The following is a 21,121-nucleotide window of genomic DNA, read 5'->3' on the forward strand; positions in this document are numbered from 1 at the left end:
GTGCGGATAATGGTGGTTGTGTTTGTGGTGGTTCTTGGTGGTTGTAGTGGTTTTAGTGACGTTTGTACTGTTATTGGTTGTAGTGGTGGTTGTAGTGGTGCTGGTAATGGCAGTTGTAGTGATTGTTGGTTGAAGTAATGGGTGGTTGTAATGGTGCTGGTAATGGTTGTAGTGATGGTGGTTGTAGTAACGTTGATATTGGCTGTAGTGATGGTGGCGGTTGTACTGGTAATGGCAGTTGTAGTGCTGGTAGTAATTGGTAGTTGTAATGATTGTGCTGGTAATGGAGGTGGTTGTAGTGATTTTAGTGCTGGTAATCATGGTTATAGTGATGGTAATGGTGTTTGTAGTGTTGATATTGGTTGTAGTGCTGGTAATGGAGGTTGTAGTGCTGGTAATGGAGGTTGTAGTGATATATTGGTTGTGATTGTTGATGGTTGTATTGGTTTTAATGGGGATTGTACTGTTGATATTGGTTGTAGTGATGTTTGTAGTGATTGTGCTGGTAATGGTGGTGGCTGTAGTGATTGTTGGTTGTAATGGTTGTAGTGATGTTGTAATGGTGCTAGTAATGGTTGTAGTGATGGTGGTTGTAGTAATGTTGACATTGGTTGTAGTGATGGTGGCGGTTGTACTGGTGCTGGTAATGGCAGTTGTAATGATGGTAGTAATTGGTGGTTGTAGTGATGGTATTGGTGGTTGTAGTGATGGTATTGGTGGTTGTATTGTGCTGGTAATGGAGGTGGTTGTAGTAATGGTAATGATCGTGGCTGTAGTGATGGTAATGGTGTTTGTAGTGTTGATATTGGTTGTAGTGCTGGTAATGGAGGTTGTAGTGATTGTTGTTCCCTAGACTGTCTGTCCGAGCAGTACCGTCTCCCCAAGGAATGCCACAGCCGAAACTGGGTTTTTCCACAAATCCTTTATAGAGTGTATGTTGTGTTGTTTGCGTGCATGGTTGTGTATAATGCAGTCTTCCATTATGTGTTGTATGGTATGGGGTGAAGTGTTACATCCTGGGCAGCTGTTCACAATGCAGTCATCCAGCCTCTTCTGGTAGCTTAGAAGTGCTGGGTGGTGGCCGCACCACAGTATGGCCAGGTGGACTCTGTCCTTTCGTGGGAGAGAGGATTCAGAAGGGTGGATATCTGGGGGTCTGGCATGCAGCAGTGTGTTGTCTTTCAGTGTGTTAATGGAGTGGTGAGTGATATGATTATGAATATGTTTCCGGAGGCTGGTATTTGGTGGTTGTGGAGGAAGAGAAGACAGTATCTGTGTGTGATAAAGGTCTTTGGGTGTTGTTTTAATGTTTCTTGGTGTGTGTGTGGGTGTTCTGCTATGTAGTGTAGCAGGTGTGATGTGTTTGTGGTGGCTGCGGCAAGTGTTTGTGTGCCTCATGTCGAGGTGGTCCTTGACTTTGAGGACTTTTGTTTCATGGTGTAAATGGTCTGTAGGTATTGTATTTGTGCAGCCTGTAATTGTTTTTAGGGCTTTGTTTTGTATGATTTGAAGGTTGTTGTGGTGTGTCTCACTGACATTAGGAGCCCATGCAGGACTCGCATAATTCATCAATGATCGTATGCATTGTTTGTATATTGCTATATTAGTTTCTTTGTTTTGTCCAAATGTTGTTCCAGTGATTGACTTAAGTGCGTTAAGTCTAGGTGTGCATTTGTTTTTTATGTTTGTGATGTGTTGTTTGAAAGACATGGATGTATCGTATGTTACACCAAGAATTTTCGGTGTGTTTGTGTGTGGTATTAGAGTGTTGTTGATGTAGAGATGAGGTATGTATTTGTGTTCTTTTGTCCAGTTGGTGAGAAGTGTTGCTGTAGATTTGGTTGGAGCTATTTTGAGTCTGCTTGTGATGAACCATGTGTGAAGTGTATCAAGGTATGGCTGGATTATTTCTGCAGCTTTGTCTGTGTTACGATGTGTGCATGTGATTGTTATGTCGTCTGCGTAGGAAGATATTTGTATTTCTGAGGTGTCTGGTGTGAGTAAGTCATGCATGTATAGATTAAAGAGTGTGGGGGATAGAACTGAGCCCTGTGATACTCCATTCTTAATGTTTCTGATGTGCGATGATTGGCCATTATATGACACATAAGCATTCCTACCTGCCAGATAATTGGCCAGCCATCTTTTGGTGTTATTGTGCATGTCTGTGTTATATATTTTATTTGTTAGGTTGTGGCGGGGGATAGCATCAAAAGCTTTACTTATGTCTGTTATAAGAAGTGTTCTGTGTTGGGGCCTATCTGAATTGATGCCATCTAAAATTCTTTGTGTGAGGTTTATCACAAGAGTGTTTGTGGAGCGTAGTGGCCTAAAACAGTGTTGTGAGTCAGCAAGGGGAATATGTGGTGTAACAAGTTTAAGTATTAGGCGTTCAATGACTTTCGAGGGGGTGCAGAGAAGTGTGATTGTGCGGTGCGATGTTGGGATTGTTGGGTCTTTGTTCGGTTTTGGAATGGTGATTATTTTACCATGCTTCCAGATGTCGGGTATAGTGTTGTGTGAATAGCTGTAGTTTGCAATGTTTGTGAGTGCGTGTATACCTTGTGGTCCAATGTGTTTTAGGTGGATGTTGCTTATGTTATCAGGGCCACAGGCAGATGAGTGCTTGAGATTATGTATTATGTGTTTTGTCTGACTGTCTATGAAGGGTGTATAGTCTGAGTCTGTGGGAAATTCTTTCTTACGTCGAATGGTGCGTCGGTCGTCAGGGTGAGAAGTGAGATGGTGCGTCGGTCGTCAGGGTGAGAAGTGAGATGGCTTGTCTGTGCAAAATGACGTACGAGTGTGTTTGCTTGTTGTCTGTTTGAGGGTAGATTATCTGTTGTTGTAATTATTGCTGCATGAGAGCGTGTAGTGATACTGTTGGATATTGTAATGCTGTTGAGTGTTTTGTACAATTTGCTGGTGTTTGTTTTGTGATCAAGTGTATTGATAGTTTTGCCAATTTTGTGTTTTTTTTTTGTGTATTTTATTGGCAATCACAGTGTTTAGTGTTTGTATTTGGTCTGCTATGTTTTGAGGGATAGGTGTGGGGGTATCGTGTTTAAGTGTGTCACGTTGTCTGATGAGGCCCTGGATTTCTGGTGTGAAGTTGGGGTTGTGTGATTTTCTGTTGCCTCTAGGGATGTATCTCTTGTCTGCGTTTTGTATGATTGTATTAAAAGTGTGCACAGCATTGTTTATGTTTGTGATTGGTATACTGTTAAGTGTTTCAAAATGTTGTTCTGTCTCTTCAGTAAAAGCTTCCCAGTTAGCTCTCTTGTAATTGGTGTATGTGTGTCTGTGGCCAACTGGGGTGCATCTTGTTTTGGTGGTGATGATGATTGGAAGGTGGTCAGAACCAAGGGTTCCGACCACTCTCCATGATGTTGTTGGGGTTAGGCAGGGGGAGCAAAAGGTGATATCAGGAGAGGAGGGAGTGTAGAGGGCTTGGTGTGGGATATGTGTATGATTATGTGTGTTGTTCATGATAGTCAATGAGTCAAACTGAGTCTATATCAAACCCTCTGTCTGTGTCAGGGTTGTCGACATACCAGGCAGACGACTTGGCGTTGAAGTCACCACCCATGATCAGGTTGGGGATTGAGGATAGTTGGCTAAATTGAGGCCTGAAGGTGTTTGGAACTGTGGGGGATGATTGGGGGGGAATGTACATGTTAACTATTGTCAGTGTTGATTTGTTGCCTGTGCGGATTCGAATGGATTGGATTTCTGTAGTGTTATCTGTGGTAGGGAGGAGAATTTTGGTTGTGGCACTTGTGTCCACAAAATAGATGGAGTGGTGGATCAGGGTGATGAGTCCACCGCCATTGCTGTCGGTCCAGTGGTGTAATTATGAAATGATGGTGTTTTGTGTGAGTGTCTTAGTTTTGTTTCTTGTATAATTGCAATGTGTATGTTGTGTTGTTTAAGAAAGTGTTTGAGTTCATGTTTTTTCGTGTTAATACCGTCAATATTGTGTTGTAATATGTTGATGTTGTGTGTTTTGTATGTGTTGTCTGTTGCCGTTTGGGGTTGAGGTTGGGGTGTTAATGGGGAAGGTATAGGATCTGGGTTAGAGGGGGGGTAAAGGAGAGATCGGTGACAAAGGAAGGGGAGTACAGACGCTCCTCTACTTACGTTCATTCGTTTTACGTTTTTTCGATTTTTCGTTTGAACTGACTAAAAAAAAAAGTAAATTTCTTAGTTTAGTGCGCTCTCCGTAGTTCAAACGATACTTACGCATGACGCTGCATACATTGTTTACATGGCACAAACGACAGACTGAACGTGCCTTGCCTCCTCCTCCACCATCTCAATTTATGTTGCTTGAATTTAATTAATTTGAAATTAATGTTATTATTTTACAATGTTATGTTTACAATTAATGATTTAGGGGTGTTTTATAAGATACAGTAATAAAATTTATGGATGTATAGTACAGTATGAATGGTCATACATTACTGGAACGTACAGTAACAACTTACGTTCATTTTCACGTTACGTTCGGCCATTCGGAACGTAACTAAAACGTAAGTTGAGGAGCGCCTGTACTGATCAGGGGTAAGGGCAAGGGGAAATTGGGAGTGGGTAAGGGTGCTGGCTGTGGTTGGGGAGGTGGGAGTGGGGTTACTGGAGGGCAGGTAGAACATGTCCAAGTGTTTGTGTATTGGTTTGTGTCAGCAAGTGTTGTACAAGTGAGGTGGGCCCAGTTTTTGCACATATTGCACTGAACTGAGCCCTTTGTCTGTCTGCTCGAAGTAATGGGTTTAGAGCATGTTGGGTATGTGTATTTTGTGGTGGGCCCAGGATTGCTCTCTACATCTCCGGCTAAAAGTAGAAGAGGGGTGATCGCCGGAAAATCACCCCTCGGTGCAGAAAAAACGTAACATTGCATGTTGTGAAAAAGGATTGCGGTACTCCCCAAGGCATGCGTAGCTCCTCTTGGGGATCGGTGCCACCTGTGTAGACCTGATGGCCAGGGCTGGCTGCTGCTGTTTGGCCCCCAACTCTTGGGGTTGGGGGGTGGTCCCACGACGTAGACGCTGCAGCTCCAGGACCTGTAGTGATTGTTGGTTGTGGTGATATATTGGTTGTGATTGTTGACGGTTGTAGTGGTTTTAGTGGGGATTGTACTATTGATATTGGTTGTAGTGACGTTTGTAGTGATTGTGCTGGTAATGGTGGTGGTTGTAGTGACTGTTGGTTGTAATGGTTCTAGTGATGTTGATATTGGTTGCAGTGATGGTAGTGGCGGTTGTACTGATGATGGTGGTTGTAGTGATTGTGCTGGTAATTGTGATGTAGTGGTTGTTGTAGTGGTGTTGGTAACGGTCGTGGTTGTAGTGATGGTAGTGGTGCTGGTAATGATGGTTGTAGTGTTGATAATGGTTGTAGTGGTGCTGGTAATGGCGGTTGTAGTGATTGTTGATGGTAGAGTTGGTTTTAGGGATTGTTGGTGGTTGAAGTAATGCTGGTTGTAGTGATGATATTGGTTGTAGTAATGGCTGTTATGATGGTGGTTGTAGTGGTGCTGGTAAGGGTGTCTGTAGTGATTGTTGATGGTTGTAGTGGTTTTAGTGATGGTGATTGTACTGATGATATTTGTTGTAGTGATGTTAGGTGGTTGTGATGGTTGTAGTGATTGTGCTGGTACTGGTGGTTGTAGTGGTGTATTGTTGGTTATAATGATTTCGGTGGCTGTAGTAACGGTGGTTCTAATGATTCTAGTGATGTTGATTTTGGTTGTAGTGATGGTAGTGATTGTATTGATGATCATTGTAGTAATTGTGCTGGTAACAGTGGTTGTGATGTGGTTGTAGTTATTGTAGTGGTGCTGGTAATGGTCATGGTTGTTGTAATGATGGTGCTAGTAATGGCAGTTGTAGTGATGGTAGTGTTGGTAGTGTTGGTTGAAGTAATGGATGGTTGTGGTGATGCTGGTAATGGTTGTAGGGATTGGGATTGTAGTGGTAGTGGTAATGGTTGTAGGGATTGGGATTGTAGTGGTGGTGGTAATGGTTGTAGGGATTGGGACTGTAGTGGTGGTGGTAATGGTTGTAGGGATTGGGATTGTAGTGGTGGTGGTAATGGTTGTAGGGATTGGGATTGTAGTGGTGGTGGTAATGGTTGTAGGGATTGGGATTGTAGTGGTGGTGGTAATGGTTGTAGGGATTGGGATTGTAGTGGTGGTGGTAATGGTTGTAGGGATTGGGATTGTAGTGGTGGTGGTAATGGTTGTAGGGATTGGGATTGTAGTGGTGGTGGTAATGGTTGTAGGGATTGGGATTGTAGTGGTGGTGGTAATGGTTGTAGGGATTGGGATTGTAGTGGTGGTGGTAATGGTGAATTTATGTAAAAATGGCATGGTAAAGACGGCACAGGTAAAAATGGCACAAGTGAAAAAATTGGTAACAATGGCACAAGTGAATATTTTTGTGAAAAAAAAAGGCAGTGTTTAGAAAATGTTTTTGAATATTTTTTTTGTAAAATAATAAAATAAATAAATATATCATATACCTGTAACAAGCAAGATTTCTTTCAGCTTGATGTACTTTGGGAAATTCATTGGAACAGCTTGATGAACTTTGGAAAGTACTTCAAGCTCTCCCAGTGGTTCCTTAACAAAATAAATACCTTACTCCTGGTTCACTACACACCATTGATCTAAGTGGCTCTTCAACAACCCCATCATGGAAGTCATAGTGAGTAACAAAGGAAAAGAGAAGATTTGCTTCCAAGGATACATGTATACGAAACAGATTGTAAGATCAAGTACTATCAGATGGAGATGTGTTAGGAGAACATCTTTTTGTAAAGGCACCATGACCACCAGCCTTGATATGACTGATCCTGTACCAGCTAACGACCACAACCACGCTCCTGATTCTGCAGCTATTTCAGTCACAAAATGCATTAACAACATGAAGAGAAAAGCAGCAGAAACAGAAGATAGACCTAGCCAGATTTACAGCAATAACCTGGATAACTTATCGGCTGAAGGAAAGGCGTTACTTCCAAGTGAGGACATCATAAAGATCTAAACGCTATCCACAAGTACCAGAACGACTCGAGGATCTGAAACTTACTGGAGAATGGACAACTACTGCAGCTCCCGAGCCCAAACCATTTTTGTTCTTCGACAATGGACCAGACAATGGCAACCTCATCATTGTGTTTGGTTCTGATGAATCCCTGCAATTACTTGCTTCTGCTGATACATGGCTGATGAATGGCAATTATGCAATGGCTCCACTAGGATTTCTACAGCTTTATGTAATACGCGTCCCAATTGGTAATACTGCAGTTTCTGCTGTTTTTGCTTGTCTGCAGACTAAAACACAAGATACATATGAAACCCTGCTACAAGCAATCATGGATCACTGCCACGAGATTGAGCTCTACCCAGACCCAACAGTCATAATTGTTGACTTCGAGCAGGCGATCATCCAAGCTATCAGCAATGTTTTTGGACCGGAAACACGCACACAAGGTCGTTTCTACCACCTGACTCAGAGTACCTGGAGAAAAATACAGGACCTTGGCCTCACCAACCACTACAAAGAGAGTGAAAACTTTCGTTATTTCTTTCTGTGGACAGATCGACTCATTGGCATTTATACCAGTTGAAGATGTTCCAGTGGGAATGCAGTTACTCAAGGCTAGATGTCCTGATGAAGCAGCTCCCCTGCTAGAGTACTTCGACCAAACTTATGCTTCTGGTACATATGTTCAGAGAAGAAGACGGAACTTCCAGTCAGGCATTCCAGCAGTAAACCTTTGGCGTACTCCAGCAAGATTTCCTCCAGAACTTTGGAATGTACATCAAACTACCATGAATGACTGTCCAAGAACCAACAACCTTGTAGGCTACCAGCACCCATCTATCTGGAAACTTATAAGAACAATTAAGAATGAAGAAGCTGTTCTGAGTGCAGTGATAGCAAGAAACTCAGTTGGTGAACCACCCAGGAAGAAAACAAAGAGAGTATATGTCGATCTACAACAAAGACTAAAGAATTTATGCAAAGACTACACAGAAGGAAGGAAAAACCTTGATCAAGTGTTACGTGGACTTGGTCACAACATAAGATTCTAGTTATCAAAACGGTGTTCTCATGTCTAAACATATTTCATTTTACTATAATTGTTTTACATAAAATTTAAACGTATAAACCTATAAAATGGAGGTGAATCATTTTTTTTTTTTACCAATATAATAAATGTAAATAAAAGGTTATATGTGATATATTAATAGAATATATTTGATTCAAAACTGGTTTTCACTTGTGCCATTTTTACCTATTTTTTCAGTTGGCCATTTTACCTGTGCCGATTTTACCGTGCCATTTTTACCTGTGCCATTATTACCGTGCACCGGTAATGGTTGTAGGGATGGTGATTGTAGTGGTGCTGGTTATAGTTGTAGTGATGGTGGCTGTTTTGATGGTTGTAGGGATGGTGATTGTAGTGGTGTTGGTGGCTGTTTTGATGGTTGTAGAGATGGTGATTGTAGTGGTGCTGGTTATAGTTGTAGTGATGGTGGCGGTTTTGATGGTTGTAGTGATGGTAGTGGAGGTTGCGTTTGTAGTGATTGTTGGTGGTTGTAGTGATTTTAGTGATGGTTGTACTGATGTTGATATTGGTTGTAGTGATGGTTGTACTGATGTTGATATTGGTTGTAGTGATGGTGGTTGTAGTAACGTTGATATTGGCTGCGATGGTGGTTGTAGTGGTGCTGGTAATGGCGACTGTAGTGATAGTAGTAGTAATTGGTGGTTGTAGTGATGGTTGTAATGGTGACAGTTGTAGTGATGGTTGTAATGGTGACAGTTGTAGTGATAGTTGTAATGGTGACAGTTGTAGTGATGGTTGTAATGGTGACAGTTGTAGTGATGGTAGTGGTGCTTCTAATGTTATTGGTTGTGGTGGTTGTAGTGATGTTGACATTTGTTGTAGTGAGTTCTGGGATGTAGTGATGATTGGTTGTAGGGGTGCTGGTAATGGCGGTTGTAGTGATGATGGTTGTAATTGTTGGTGGTTGTGATGGTAGTGGTTCTTGTAATGGTGCTGGTTGTAGTGATGTTGATATAGGTTGTAATGTTGATATTGGTTGTGATGGTTGTAGGGATGGTGGCTGTAGTAATGGCTGTAGTGTTTACATTATTTGTAGTGTAATGCTAGTTGTAGTGATTGGTGTTTGTAATGGTACTTGTAGTGATGGGGCTGCTTGTAGTGATTGGTTGTGGGTGTAGTGATGGTAGTGGTTGTAATGCTGGTAATGGTGGCAGTTGTAGTGATGGTGGTTGTAATGATAGGGCTGTAGTGGCTGTAGTGATAGTTGTAATGGTTCTAATAACACTGATATTGATTGTAGTGGTGCTGGTAATTGTACTGTACTGTACTGTAAAATTTGGGAAAAAAAATTCCCATGGGCTTTAAGTGTGAGCCCATTTGGAGGGTGATTTGACTTATGAGTGTGTGTGGGCCCAACCACACACACTCATACATTCACTAGATGTGCATACGTATATGAAATACGTATGCACATCTCGGTGAATGCACCCTTCCTAACATTAGCTGTGTGTTCAGTGATAGTTGTTATGTAGCAAGTGTTGTAATAATATTTAGAAAAAGTGGGGGTGATTCAATATATGTGTGTGTGGCTTGGCCACGCCCACTCATACATTTACCGGATGTGCATACCTATGTTAAATATGTATGCACATCTCGGTGAATTCACCCTTCCTAACATGAACGGAGTACATAATAATATAAGAAATATAATTAAAGGGGGGGCTGACACTCCACCAGCCGACGCAGTTCGTATACGCTTAAGTGGCTGCATAGGCGGCGCACAAGACCCTCAGATGTTGTCGGAGGCCCTCTCCTCAGAAAAGTAGTTGCGGGGCAATGCTTGAGGTAGTGGACAAGGGTGGCTTCAGGGTGGCGGCAATGTCGACATCTCTCTTCTGGCGTGGAGTCATTCTTGATTTGCCAGAAACAACGGTCCTCCAGCCACAGACAGAAAAGCAGAGTTTCCACTTTTCTAGGTGTGGAGCGAGGGAGTACAAGGGGCTTGTAGTCTGTGACTGCCCTGTACCACCTCGCCCTCTCTGACACCTCTGCCTCCAGTCTGTGCTGAAGGAACCGTTGTACCTGGTTAAGAGCCCTGGTGCATAGGCGCAACTGATTTCTGCTAAGAGGGACGACAACATGGACATTGGGTCTTTGGCGCGCCGCTTCAGCTGCGACGTTGGCTAGCTCGTTACCTGGGACACCTACGTGGCTTGGCACCCAGTTGAGCGTAACACTCCTGCCTTGCTGATGCAGCTTCAGCAGGAGTGCTAGGATGGAGGTCAGTAGGCGTACATTGTCGCTGGGCTGTGTCGATTCTAAGCTGCCTAGCAGAGACTGTGAATCCGTGTGGATTACCACAGGACCAGCTCGAGATATTAGAGCATGCTCTAACGCTCCTTGGACCGCTATGGCCTCAGCTTGGAGAGTGGACGCATGATCAGATACTCTCCTGCCGAAGGTCAAACCATCCATCACGAAGGCAGCCCCTGCACTACGGGGCCTGTTGGGGTCTACGGAGCCATCCGTATAATAGACCGCCATTCCAGGTTCCGACAGTGCGCGGATGCCTTGTAGGGCCTGCGCTCATACTCTTTCCTGGTCACATAACTTCTTACTGGGAAGCTTTACGACAACGAAGGTTGCAGGTATCGACAGCCATGGTGGTGGGGGCTTGAACTCTGGGTGTGAGAGTCCCTACCCTTCTCAAGGAGAGCACTGGTGAGCCTGAAGGAGTCCAGAAGTCCAGCCGCCTGTGATAGCCAGGTATCAGAGTGGATATGAGTACCCACCCGTCCCAGAGCTATCACAAGGCTCTGGCTCAGCTCAGTTATCCTGGGGCTCTGGACTATCTTGGCAAGAAAGTTGACCTCCAGTCTTCTGACCCGTGATGTTAATGAAGGCAATGAAGCCTCCATTTGGAGGTTAACGATCTTAGTCCAAGGTTGAGCTCCCAGAATAATCCTTGCTGCGGCATTTTGGCAAGGCTCCAGGTCTTCAAGCTTGCCAGTCGCCACATTTATGAGAGCTGGGGCAGCATAGTCCACCAAACTGCAGACTGCGTGCACATAGAATGTGCGAAGGACCCGATGCGTGGCACCAAATGCCTTCCCCGTCATTGCTCTCATAACTGTGGTTCTTGCTTTCAGTCTCTCCTTGAGATAGGTAAGTTCCTTCTGAAAGGTGAGCCTCTCATCAATCCAGACCCCCAAGTACTGATACTGGTGAACCCAGTCCAGCCTAAGGTCCTGGATGGTGAGGTGCTTCCCTTCTTTCCAGAGTCTCAATGCCATGGCCTTCGATTTTGTAGGGGAGATCTTTAACCCTAATCTGCAACATTCCGTCGCCACAGTGCTTAAACAGCGCTGAGCCCTGTTGAAGCACTGCCATTTCCCAGTAATCATGAACACAATGTCATCTGCATAGCAGATGACCTTGTACCCATGTGGTAGCATTGAGGTGGTAATTGTAGTGATGGGTTGTAGTGGTGGTTGTAGTGATTATGCTAGTAATGGTGGTTATGATGGTTGTAATGGTGGACATGATGGTTGTAATGGTTCTAGTGTTGATATTGGTTGTAGTGATTGTGGTTGTAGGGATGGTGGTAATGGCAGTTGTAGTGATGGTTCTAATGGTTCGTGTTATTGATTGCAGTGGTGCTAGTAATGGTAGTTGTGATGGTGATTGTAGTGATGGTAGTGGTGATTGTATTGACGGTGGTGGTTGTAGTGATTTTGCTGGTAATGGTGGTGGTTGTAGTGATTTTGCTGGTAATGGTGGTGGTTATAGTGATGTACTGATGACAGTGGTGGTTGTAGTGATGGTATGATGGTTGTTGCAGTGGTGGTTATTGTAATAATGGTGGTGGTCGTAGTAATGGTAGTAGCAGTAATTGTTGGTGGTTGTAGTGATGTTAGTTGTTGTTGTTGTCGTTCCCTAGACTGTCTGTCCGAGCAGTCCCGTCTCCCCAAGGAAGGCCACAGCCGAAACTGGGTTTTCCATACAAATCCTTTGTAGAGTGTATGTTGTGTTGTTTGTGTTGTTTGCAACGTCTACGTCGTGGGACCACCCCCCACCCCCAAGAGTTGGGGGCCAATCAGCAGCAACCACCCCTGGCCATCAGCTCTACGCAGATGGCACCGATCCCCAAGGAGGAGCTACGCCTACCTGGGGGAGTACCACAAGTGATGTTAGTGATTGTTGGTGGTTGTAGTGATGTTAGTGATTGTTGGTGGTTGTAGTGATGTTAGTGATTGTTGGTGGTTGTAGTGATGTTAGTGATTGTTGGTGGTTGTAGTGATGTTAGTGATTGTTGGTGGTTGTAGTGATGTTAGTGATTGTTGGTGGTTGTAGAGATAATGTTTGTAGTGGTGCTGGTAATGGTGGTTGTAGTGATGGTAATGGTGGTTGTAGTGATGGTAGTGATGGTTGTCGTAATTGTTGGTTGTAGAGGTCGTAATGTTGATATTGGTTGTAGTGGTGCTGGTAATGGTGTTGTAGTGGTGTTGGTGGTCATATTGATTGCAGGTGGTTGTAATTGTTGGTTGTACTGGTGTTGATATTGTAGTGGTGGCAGCTGTAATGGTGGTTGTAGTGATGTTAGTGAAGGTTGTATTGATGGTAGTGGTGGTTGTAGTGATTTTTGGTGGTATCGATGGTAATGGTTGTAGTAGTGGTTGTACTGGTGTTGATATTGGTTGTAGTGATTGTGTACTGTGATATTGGCTGGAGTGATGGTGTACTGGTGTTGATATTTGTTGTAGTGATGGTTGTAATATTGATATTGGTTGAAGTGGGCTGGTAATGGCGGTTGTAGTGATAGTAGCGGTGGTTGTAGTGATGGTAGTGGCGCTTGTAGTGATGGTAGTGGCGCTTGTAGTGATGGTGCTGGTAATGGTGGTGGTTAGAGTGATTATTGGTAGCTGTAGTGGTGCTGGTGGTTGTAGTGATATTGATATTGCTTGTAGTGATGGTGCTGGTAATGGCAGTTGTAGTGGTAGCTGTTATAGGGTTGTTTGCAGTGGTGGTTGTAGTGGTCATAGTGATTGCTGGTTGTAGTGGTGGTGATTACAGTGATTGTTAGATGTAATGATGGTTGTAGTAGTGCTGGTAATGGTTGTAGTGATGGTTTTGGCGATTGTAGTGATGTTGATATGGGTTGTAGTGGTGCTGGTAATGGTGTTGGTGGTTGTAGTGATGGTGGCTGTATTTATATTGATTGTGATGGTTGTAGTGGTTGTAATGGTGGTTTAGGGATGTTGGTTGTAGTGGTTGTAATGACAGTGCTGGTAATGGTGGTTGTAGTGATTGTTGGTGGTTGTAGTGATGGTAGTGGCGGTTGTAGTGATGGTAGTGGCGGTTGTAGTGATGGTAGTGGCGGTTGTAGTGATGGTAGTGGCAGTTGTAGTGTTGGTGATTGTGGTGAATGGTTGTAAGGATGGTGCTGGTAATGAATATTGGTAGGTGGTTGTAGTGATGGTATTGGTGCTGGTTGTAGCAATTGTTGTAGTGATGTTGATATTGGTTGTATTGATGCTGGTAATTGTGGTGGCTGTAGTGTTGGTAGTGGTTGTAGTGATTATTGGTGGTTGTAATTGTGGTTAATGGCGGTTATAGTTGTGGTTGTAGTGATGGTGGTGGTTGTAGTGGTGGTTGTAGTGATGGTTGTAGTGATGGTGGTGGCTGTAGTGATGGTGGTGGCCGTAGTGATGGTTGTGGTTGTAGTGATGGTGGTTGTAGTGATGGTGATGTCTGTAGAGATGGTGGTTGTAGTGATGGTGGTAGCTGTAGAGGGGGGGGGGCTGTGGTGATGGTGGTGGCTGTGGTGATGGTGGTGGCTGTGGTGATGGTGGTGGCTGTAGTGATGGTGGTGGATTTAGTGGTGGTGGTTGTTGCGGTGGTGGTTGTTGTGGTTGTAATGATGGTGGTGGCTGTAATGATGGTGGTGGCTGTAGTGATGGGTGGCTGCAGTGGTGGTGGCTCTAGTGGTGGTTGTGGTTGTAGTGGTGGCAGTTGTAGTAATGGTGATGGCTGTACAGATGGTGGTTGTAGTGATGGTGGTAGCTGTAGAGGGGGTGGTTGTGGTGATGGGGTGGCTGTAGTGATGGTGGTGGCTGTAGTGATGGTGGTTGTAGCGATGGTGGTGGCTGTAGTGATGGTGGTGGATTTAGTGGTGGTGGCTGTAGTGGTGGCTGTAGTGGTGGTGGTGGATTTAGTGGTGGTGGTTGTAGTGATAGTGGCTGTAGTGGTGGTGGTGGATATAGTGATAGTGGTGGATGTAGTCATGGTGGTGGATGTAGTGATGGTGGTGGATGTAGTGGTGGTGGCTGTAGTGGTGGTGGTGGCTGTAGTGGTGGTGGTGGTGGCTGTGGTGGTGGTGGCTGCAGTGGTGGTGGTGGCTGTAGTGGTGGTGGCTGTAGTGGTGGTGGTGGCTGTAGTGGTGGTGGTGGCTGTAGTGGTGGTGGTTGTAGTGATGGTGGTGGTTGTAGTGATGGTGGTGGTTGTAGTGATGGTGGTGGTTGTAGTGATGGTGGTGGCTGTAGTGGTGGTGGTGGCTGTAGTGGTGGTGGTGGCTGTAGTGGTGGTGGTGGCTGTAGTGGTGGTGGTGGCTGTAGTGGTGGTGGCTGTAGTGGTGGTGGCTGTAGTGGTGGTGGTGGCTGTAGTGGTGGTGGTGGCTGTAGTGGTGGTGGTGGATGTAGTGGTGGTGGTGGCTGTAGTGGTGATGGTGGCTGCAGAGATGGTGGTGGCTGTAGTGGTGGTGGTGGCTGTAGCGGTGGTTGTAGTGATGGTGGTGGATGTAGTGGCGGTGGTGGTTGTAGTGGTGGTGGTGGCTGTAGTGATGGTGGGATGGTGGTGGCTGTAGTGGTGGTGGCTGTAGTGGTGGTGGTTGTAGTGGTGGTGGTTGTAGTGATGGTGGTTGTAGTGATGGTGGTGGTTGTAGTGGTGGTGGTTGTAGTGATGGTGGTGGTTGTAGTGATGGTGGTGGTTGTAGTGATGGTGGTGGTTGTAGTGATGGTGGTGGTTGTAGTGATGGTGGTGGTTGTAGTGATGGTGGTGGTTGTAGTGATGGTGGTGGCTGTAGTGATGGTGGTGGATGTAGTGATGGTGGTGGATGTAGTGATGGTGGTGGATGTAGTGATGGTGGTGGATGTAGTGATGGTGGTGGATGTAGTGATGGTGGTGGATGTAGTGATGGTGGTGGATGTAGTGATGGTGGATGTAGTGATGGTGGTGGCTGTAGTGGTGGTGGTGGCTGTAGTGGTGGTGGTGGCTGTAGTGGTGGAGGTGGTGGCTGTAGTGGTGGAGGTGGTGGCTGTAGTGGTTGTGGTGGCTGTAGTGGTTGTGGTGGCTGTAGTGATGATGGTGGCTGTAGTGGTGGTGGTGGTGGTTGCAGTGGTGGATGTAGTGCTGGTGGATGTAGTGATGGTGGTGGATGTAGTGATGGTGGTGGCTGTAGTGATGGTGGGATGGTGGTGGCTGTAGTGGTGGTGGTGGCTGTAGTGATGGGATGGTGGTGGCTGTTGTGGTCGTGGTGGCTGTAGTGATGGTGGTGGCTGTAGTGATGGTGGTGACTGTAGTGATGGTGGTGACTGTAGTGATGGTGGTGACTGTAGTGATGGTGGTGACTGTAGTGATGGTGGTGGCTGTAGTGATGGTGGTGGCTGTAGTGATGGTGGTGGCTGTAGTGATGGTGGTGGCTGTAGTGGTGGTGGCCGTAATGGTGGTGGTGGTTGTAGTGGTGGCAGTTGTAGTAATGTGATGGTGGTGGTTGTAGTGATGGTGGTAGCTGTAGAGGGGGTGGCTGTGGTGATGGGGTGGCTGTAGTGATGGTGGCTGTAGTGGTGGTGGTTGTAGTGGTGGTGGCTGTAGTGATGGTGGCTGTAGTGATGGTGGTGGTTGTAGTGGTGGTGGCTGTAGTGATGGTGGTGGATTTAGTGGTGGTGGCTGTAGTGGTGGTGGTGGCTGTAGTGGTGGCGGTGGATATAGTGATAGTGGTGGATGTAGTGATGGTGGTGGATGTAGTGATGGTGGTGGCTGTAGTGGTGGTGGTGGCTGTAGTGGTGGTGGTGGTGGCTGTAGTGGTGGTGGTGGTGGCTGCAGTGGTGGTGGTGGTGGCTGTAGTGGTGGTGGCTGTAGTGGTGGTGGTGGCTGTAGTGGTGGTGGTGGCTGTAGTGGTGGTGGTTGTAGTGATGGTGGTGGTTGTAGTGATGGTGGTGGTTGTAGTGATGGTGGTGGGTGTAGTGGTGGTGGGTGTAGTGGTGGTGATGGCTGTAGTGGTGGTGGTGGCTGTAGTGGTGGTGGTGGCTGTAGTGGTGGTGGTGGATGTAGTGGTGGTGGTGGCTGTAGTGGTGGTGGTGGTTGTAGTGGTGGTGGTGGCTGTAGTGGTGGTGGTGGCTGTAGTGGTGGTGGTGGATGTAGTGGTGATGGTGGCTGCAGAGATGGTGGTGGCTGTAGTGGTGGTGGTGGCTGTAGCGGTGGTTGTAGTGATGGTGGTGGCTGTAGTGGTGGTGGATGTAGTGGCGGTGGTGGCTGTAGTGATGGTGGGATGGTGGTGGCTGTAGTGGTGGTGGCTGTAGTGGTGGTGGTTGTAGTGGTGGTGGTTGTAGTGATGGTGGTTGTAGTGATGGTGGTGGTTGTAGTGATGGTGGTGGTTGTAGTGATGGTGGTGGTTGTAGTGATGGTGGTGGTTGTAGTGATGGTGGTGGTTGTAGTGATGGTGGTGGTTGTAGTGATGGTGGTGGTTGTAGTGATGGTGGTGGCTGTAGTGATGGTGGTGGATGTAGTGATGGTGGTGGATGTAGTGATGGTGGTGGATGTAGTGATGGTGGTGGATGTAGTGATGGTGGTGGATGTAGTGATGGTGGTGGATGTAGTGATGGTGGTGGATGTAGTGGTGGTGGATGTAGTGATGGTGGTGGCTGTAGTGGTGGTGGTGGCTGTAGTGGTGGTGGTGGCTGTGGTGGTGGCTGTAGTGGTGGTGGTGGCTGTAGTGGTGGTGGTGGCTGTAGTGGTGGTGGTGGCTGTAGTGGTGGTGGTGGCTGTAGTGATGATGGTGGCTGTAGTGGTGGTGGTGGTTGCAGTGGTGGATGTAGTGCTGGTGGATGTAGTGATGGTGGTGTATGTAGTGATGGTGGTGGCTGTAGTGATGGTGGGATGGTGGTGGCTGTAGTGGTGGTGGTGGCTGTAGTGGTGGTGGTGGCTGTTGTGGTGGTGGTGGCTGTAGTGGTGGTGGTGGCTGTAGTGATGGTGGTGGCTGTAGTGATGGTGGTGGCTGTAGTGATGGTGGTGGCTGTAGTGATGGTGGTGGCTGTAGTGATGGTGGTGGCTGTAGTGATGGTGGTGGCTGTAGTGATGGTGGTGGCTGTAGTGATGGTGGTGGCTGTAGTGATGGTGGTGGATGTAGTGATGGTGGTGGATGTAGTGATGGTGGTGGATGTAGTGGTGGTGGTGGATGTAGTGGTGGTGGTGGTGGCTGTAGTGGTGGTGGCTGTAGTGGTGGTGGTGGCTGTAGTGGTGGTGGTGGCTGTAGTGGTGGTGGTGGCTGTAGTGGTGGTGGTGGCTGTAGTAGTGGTGGTGGTGGCTGTAGCAGTAGTGGTGGTTGTAGTGATAGTGGTGGTTGTAGTGTTAGTGGTGGTTGTAGTGTTAGTGGTGGTTGTAGTGTTAGTGGTGGCTGTAGTGGTGGTGGTTGTAGTGGTGGTGGATGTAGTGATGGTGGTGGATGTAGTGATGGTGGTGGATGTAGTGATGGTGGTGGATGTAGTGGTGGTGGTGGCCGTAGTGGTGGTGGCTGTAGTGGTGGTGGTGGATGTATTGGTGGTGGTGGATGTATTGGTGGTGGTGGATGTATTGGTGGTTGTAGTGATGGTGGTGGTTGTAGTGATGGTTGTGGTTGTAGTGGTGGTGGCTGTAGTGGTGGTGGTGTATGTAGTGATGGTGGTGGCTGTAGTGATGGTTGTGGTGGCTGTAGTGGTGGTGGATGTATTGATGGTGGTGGATGTAGTGATGGTTGTGGTGGCTGTAGTGGTGGTGGTGGATGTATTGATGGTGGTGGATGTAGTGATGGTGGATGTAGTGATGGTCGTGGCTGTAGTGGTGGTGGATGTAGTGATGGTGGTGGATGTAGTGATGGTGGTGGATGTAGTGGTGGTGGATGTAGTGATGGTGGTGGATGTAGTGATGGTCGTGGCTGTAGTGATGGTGGTGGATGTAGTGGTGGTGGATGTAGTGGTGGTGGATGTAGTGGTGGTGGATGTAGTGGTGGTGGTGGAGGATGTAGTGGTGGTGGATGTAGTGGTGGTGGTGGTGGGTGTAGTGGTGGCTGAAGGTGGTGGTGGTGGCTGAAGGTGGTGGTGGTGGCTGAAGGTGGTGGTGGTGGCTGTAGTGGTGGTGGTGATGGCTGTAGTGGTGGTGGTGATGGCTGTAGCAGTGGTGGTGATTGTAGTGATGGTGGTGGTTGTGGTGATGGTGGTGGATGTAGTGGGGGTGGTTGTAGTGATGGTGGTGGTTGTAGTGATGGTGGTGGTTGTAGTGATGGTGGTGGTTGTAGTGATGGTGGTGGATGTAGTGATGGTGGTGGTTGTAGTGATGGTGGTGGATGTAGTGATGGTGGTGGTTGTAGTGATGTTGGTGGATGTAGTGATGTTGGTGGTTGTAGTGATGGTGGTGGATGTAGTGGTGGTGGATGTAGTGGTGGTGGTGGCTGTAGTGGTGGTGGTGGCTGTAGTGGTGGTGGTGGCTGAAGGTGGTGGTGGTTGTGGTGGCGGTGGTTGTAGTGATGGTGGTGGATGTAGTGATGGTGGTAGCTGTAGTGATGGTGGTGGCTGTAGTGATGGTGGTTGTAGTGGTGGTGGTGGTTGTAGTGGTGGTGGTGGTTTTAGTGATGGTGGTTGTAGTGGTGGTGGTGTAGTGATGGTGGTAGCTGTAGTGATGGTGGTGGCTGTAGTGATGGTGGTGGCTTTAGTGGTGGTGGTTGTAGTGGTGGTGGTGGTGGTTGTAGTGGTGGTTGTAGTGGTGGTGGTTGTAGTGGTGGTGGTGGTTGTAGTGGTGGTGGTGGTTGTAGTGGTGGTGGTTGTAGTGGTGGTGGTGGCTGTAGTGATGGTGGTGGTTGTAGTGGTGGTGGTGGTTGTAGTGGTGGTGGTGGTTTTAGTGATGGTGGTTGTAGTGGTGGTTGTAGTGGTGGTGGTGGCTGTACTAGTTGTGGTGGCTGTAGTGGTTGTAGTGTTGGTGGTGGCTGTAGTAGTGGTGGTGGCTGTAGCGGTGGTGGTTGTAGTGGTGGTGGTTGTAGTGGTGGTGGTTGTAGTGGTGGTTGTAGTGGTGGTGGTGGCTGTAGCGGTGGTGGTGGTTGTAGTGGTGGTTGTAGTGGTGGTGGTGGTTGTAGTGGTGGTGGTGGCTGCAGTAGTGGTGGTGGCTGTAGCGGTGGTGGTGGTTGTAGTGATGGTGCTTAGTTATGGTGGTGTTGCTGATGACAATATTGGAGGAATGAGGAAGGCTGGAAGGGTGGCAGCAGCAGCAGCAGCAGGAGGAGGAGGAAAGCAAATTAGAGGAAAACTAATAATAACAACAACAAAAAGAGGACAGGCCGGGGGGGGGGGATGCGAACCCGGAAGAAGAAGAAGAAAGTAGAGAAAGCAGCAGCAGCAGCAGCAGCAGCAAAAAAATGAAAAAAAAAAAGGAAGAGATGGGAGAGAGGAATCTCTGCAGGAAATGAATGAAAACGAGACAACAACAAAAGAATGAAGGGAAATCGAAGGAGGAGGTGGATGGAGTGGTGGAGACAGAGGGGGAATAGGTGGATGGAGCGATGGAGGAAGAGGTGGAGGGGATGGTGGAGAGAGAAGAATAGGAGGAGGAGTTGAGAAGGGGAAGGGGGTTGAAGGGAGTGGAGGGGCGCGAGAATGGGGAGGATGACAAGGAGGAGGAGGTAAAGAAGGAGGGGAAATAAAAAGGAAGAGGAAGGGAAAGAAGACAAGGAGGAAAGGGAGAGGAGGAGGAGGAGGAGGAGGAGGAGGAGGAGGAAGGGAAGGAAAGGGAGAGGAGGAAGGGAGAGGAGGAAGGGAGAGGAGGAAGGGAGAGGAGGAAGGGAAGGAAAGGGAGAGGAGGAGGAGGAGGAAGGTAAGGGAGAGGAGGAAGGTGAGGGAGAGGAGGAAGGGAAGGGAGAGGAGGAGGAAGGGAAGGGAGAGGAGGAGGAAGGGAAGGGAGAGGAGGAGGAAGGGAGACGATGACCGAGGAATGGATCGAGTCCACTTGACGACATTCCGTCTTGTGCTGCTGCATTACAACTTACCTTTCCTGACGTGAGCGTGGCGGGGAGCTGCCGCGAGACGGAGGGTGGGTTCTCTCCAGCTCCAGGGGGGGGGGAGGGGGCAATTCCCCTGCAGCAGCAGAAGAAGAAGGGAGAAGCGTCAATGAAATTCCTGAATCACGCAAGCAGGGATATGTAACAAAACTTACGCTGTCCAATAACTCCTAACCTATAGTCTAATTTAATCTAACATAACCCAACTCCCCTCCCACGAGACTTGGAATATCGACTCGCAGCGCAGCGACACTGAAATTATTTCAGCCCTGGGCGGGATTCGAACCCGTATCGGATGATAAAATTTTACTTTCGACCTTTGTTGGAATATAGCAATACAAAATTAAATAGTAATTTTGTAAATTAAAATGTATGAACGTAATATGCAATTTTGTGTGCGGAAATGAAAATAAAAAAAGTTGCTAAAACAGAATTTTTAAGTAACGAAGTTGTGTACTACGAATGGTACGCCATGTTTGTTATGGTAGATTCCGACGTCGGAGAAATGAAAGAATGATAAATTTGTCTAAAGTAAAGTAAACTAAACTAACCTAACCGGTAAAATTTTACTTTCGACCATTGGAGGAATATAGCCATACAAAAGCTGAGAGTGGTTGAAAAGCCCGCCAACGTCTCTCACGACGACGACGACGAGGACCAGCCGGATATCTAATTTGCAGGTAATGATTTATTAAACACAGGTTAGGTTAGGTTAGTTTAGTTTTAGACAAATTTATCGTCCTTTCATTT

Source organism: Oratosquilla oratoria, unplaced genomic scaffold, assembly GCF_046742065.1.
Source record: "Oratosquilla oratoria isolate Oo_2021 unplaced genomic scaffold, ASM4674206v1 SCAFFOLD93, whole genome shotgun sequence".
Classification (NCBI taxonomy): domain Eukaryota; kingdom Metazoa; phylum Arthropoda; class Malacostraca; order Stomatopoda; family Squillidae; genus Oratosquilla; species Oratosquilla oratoria.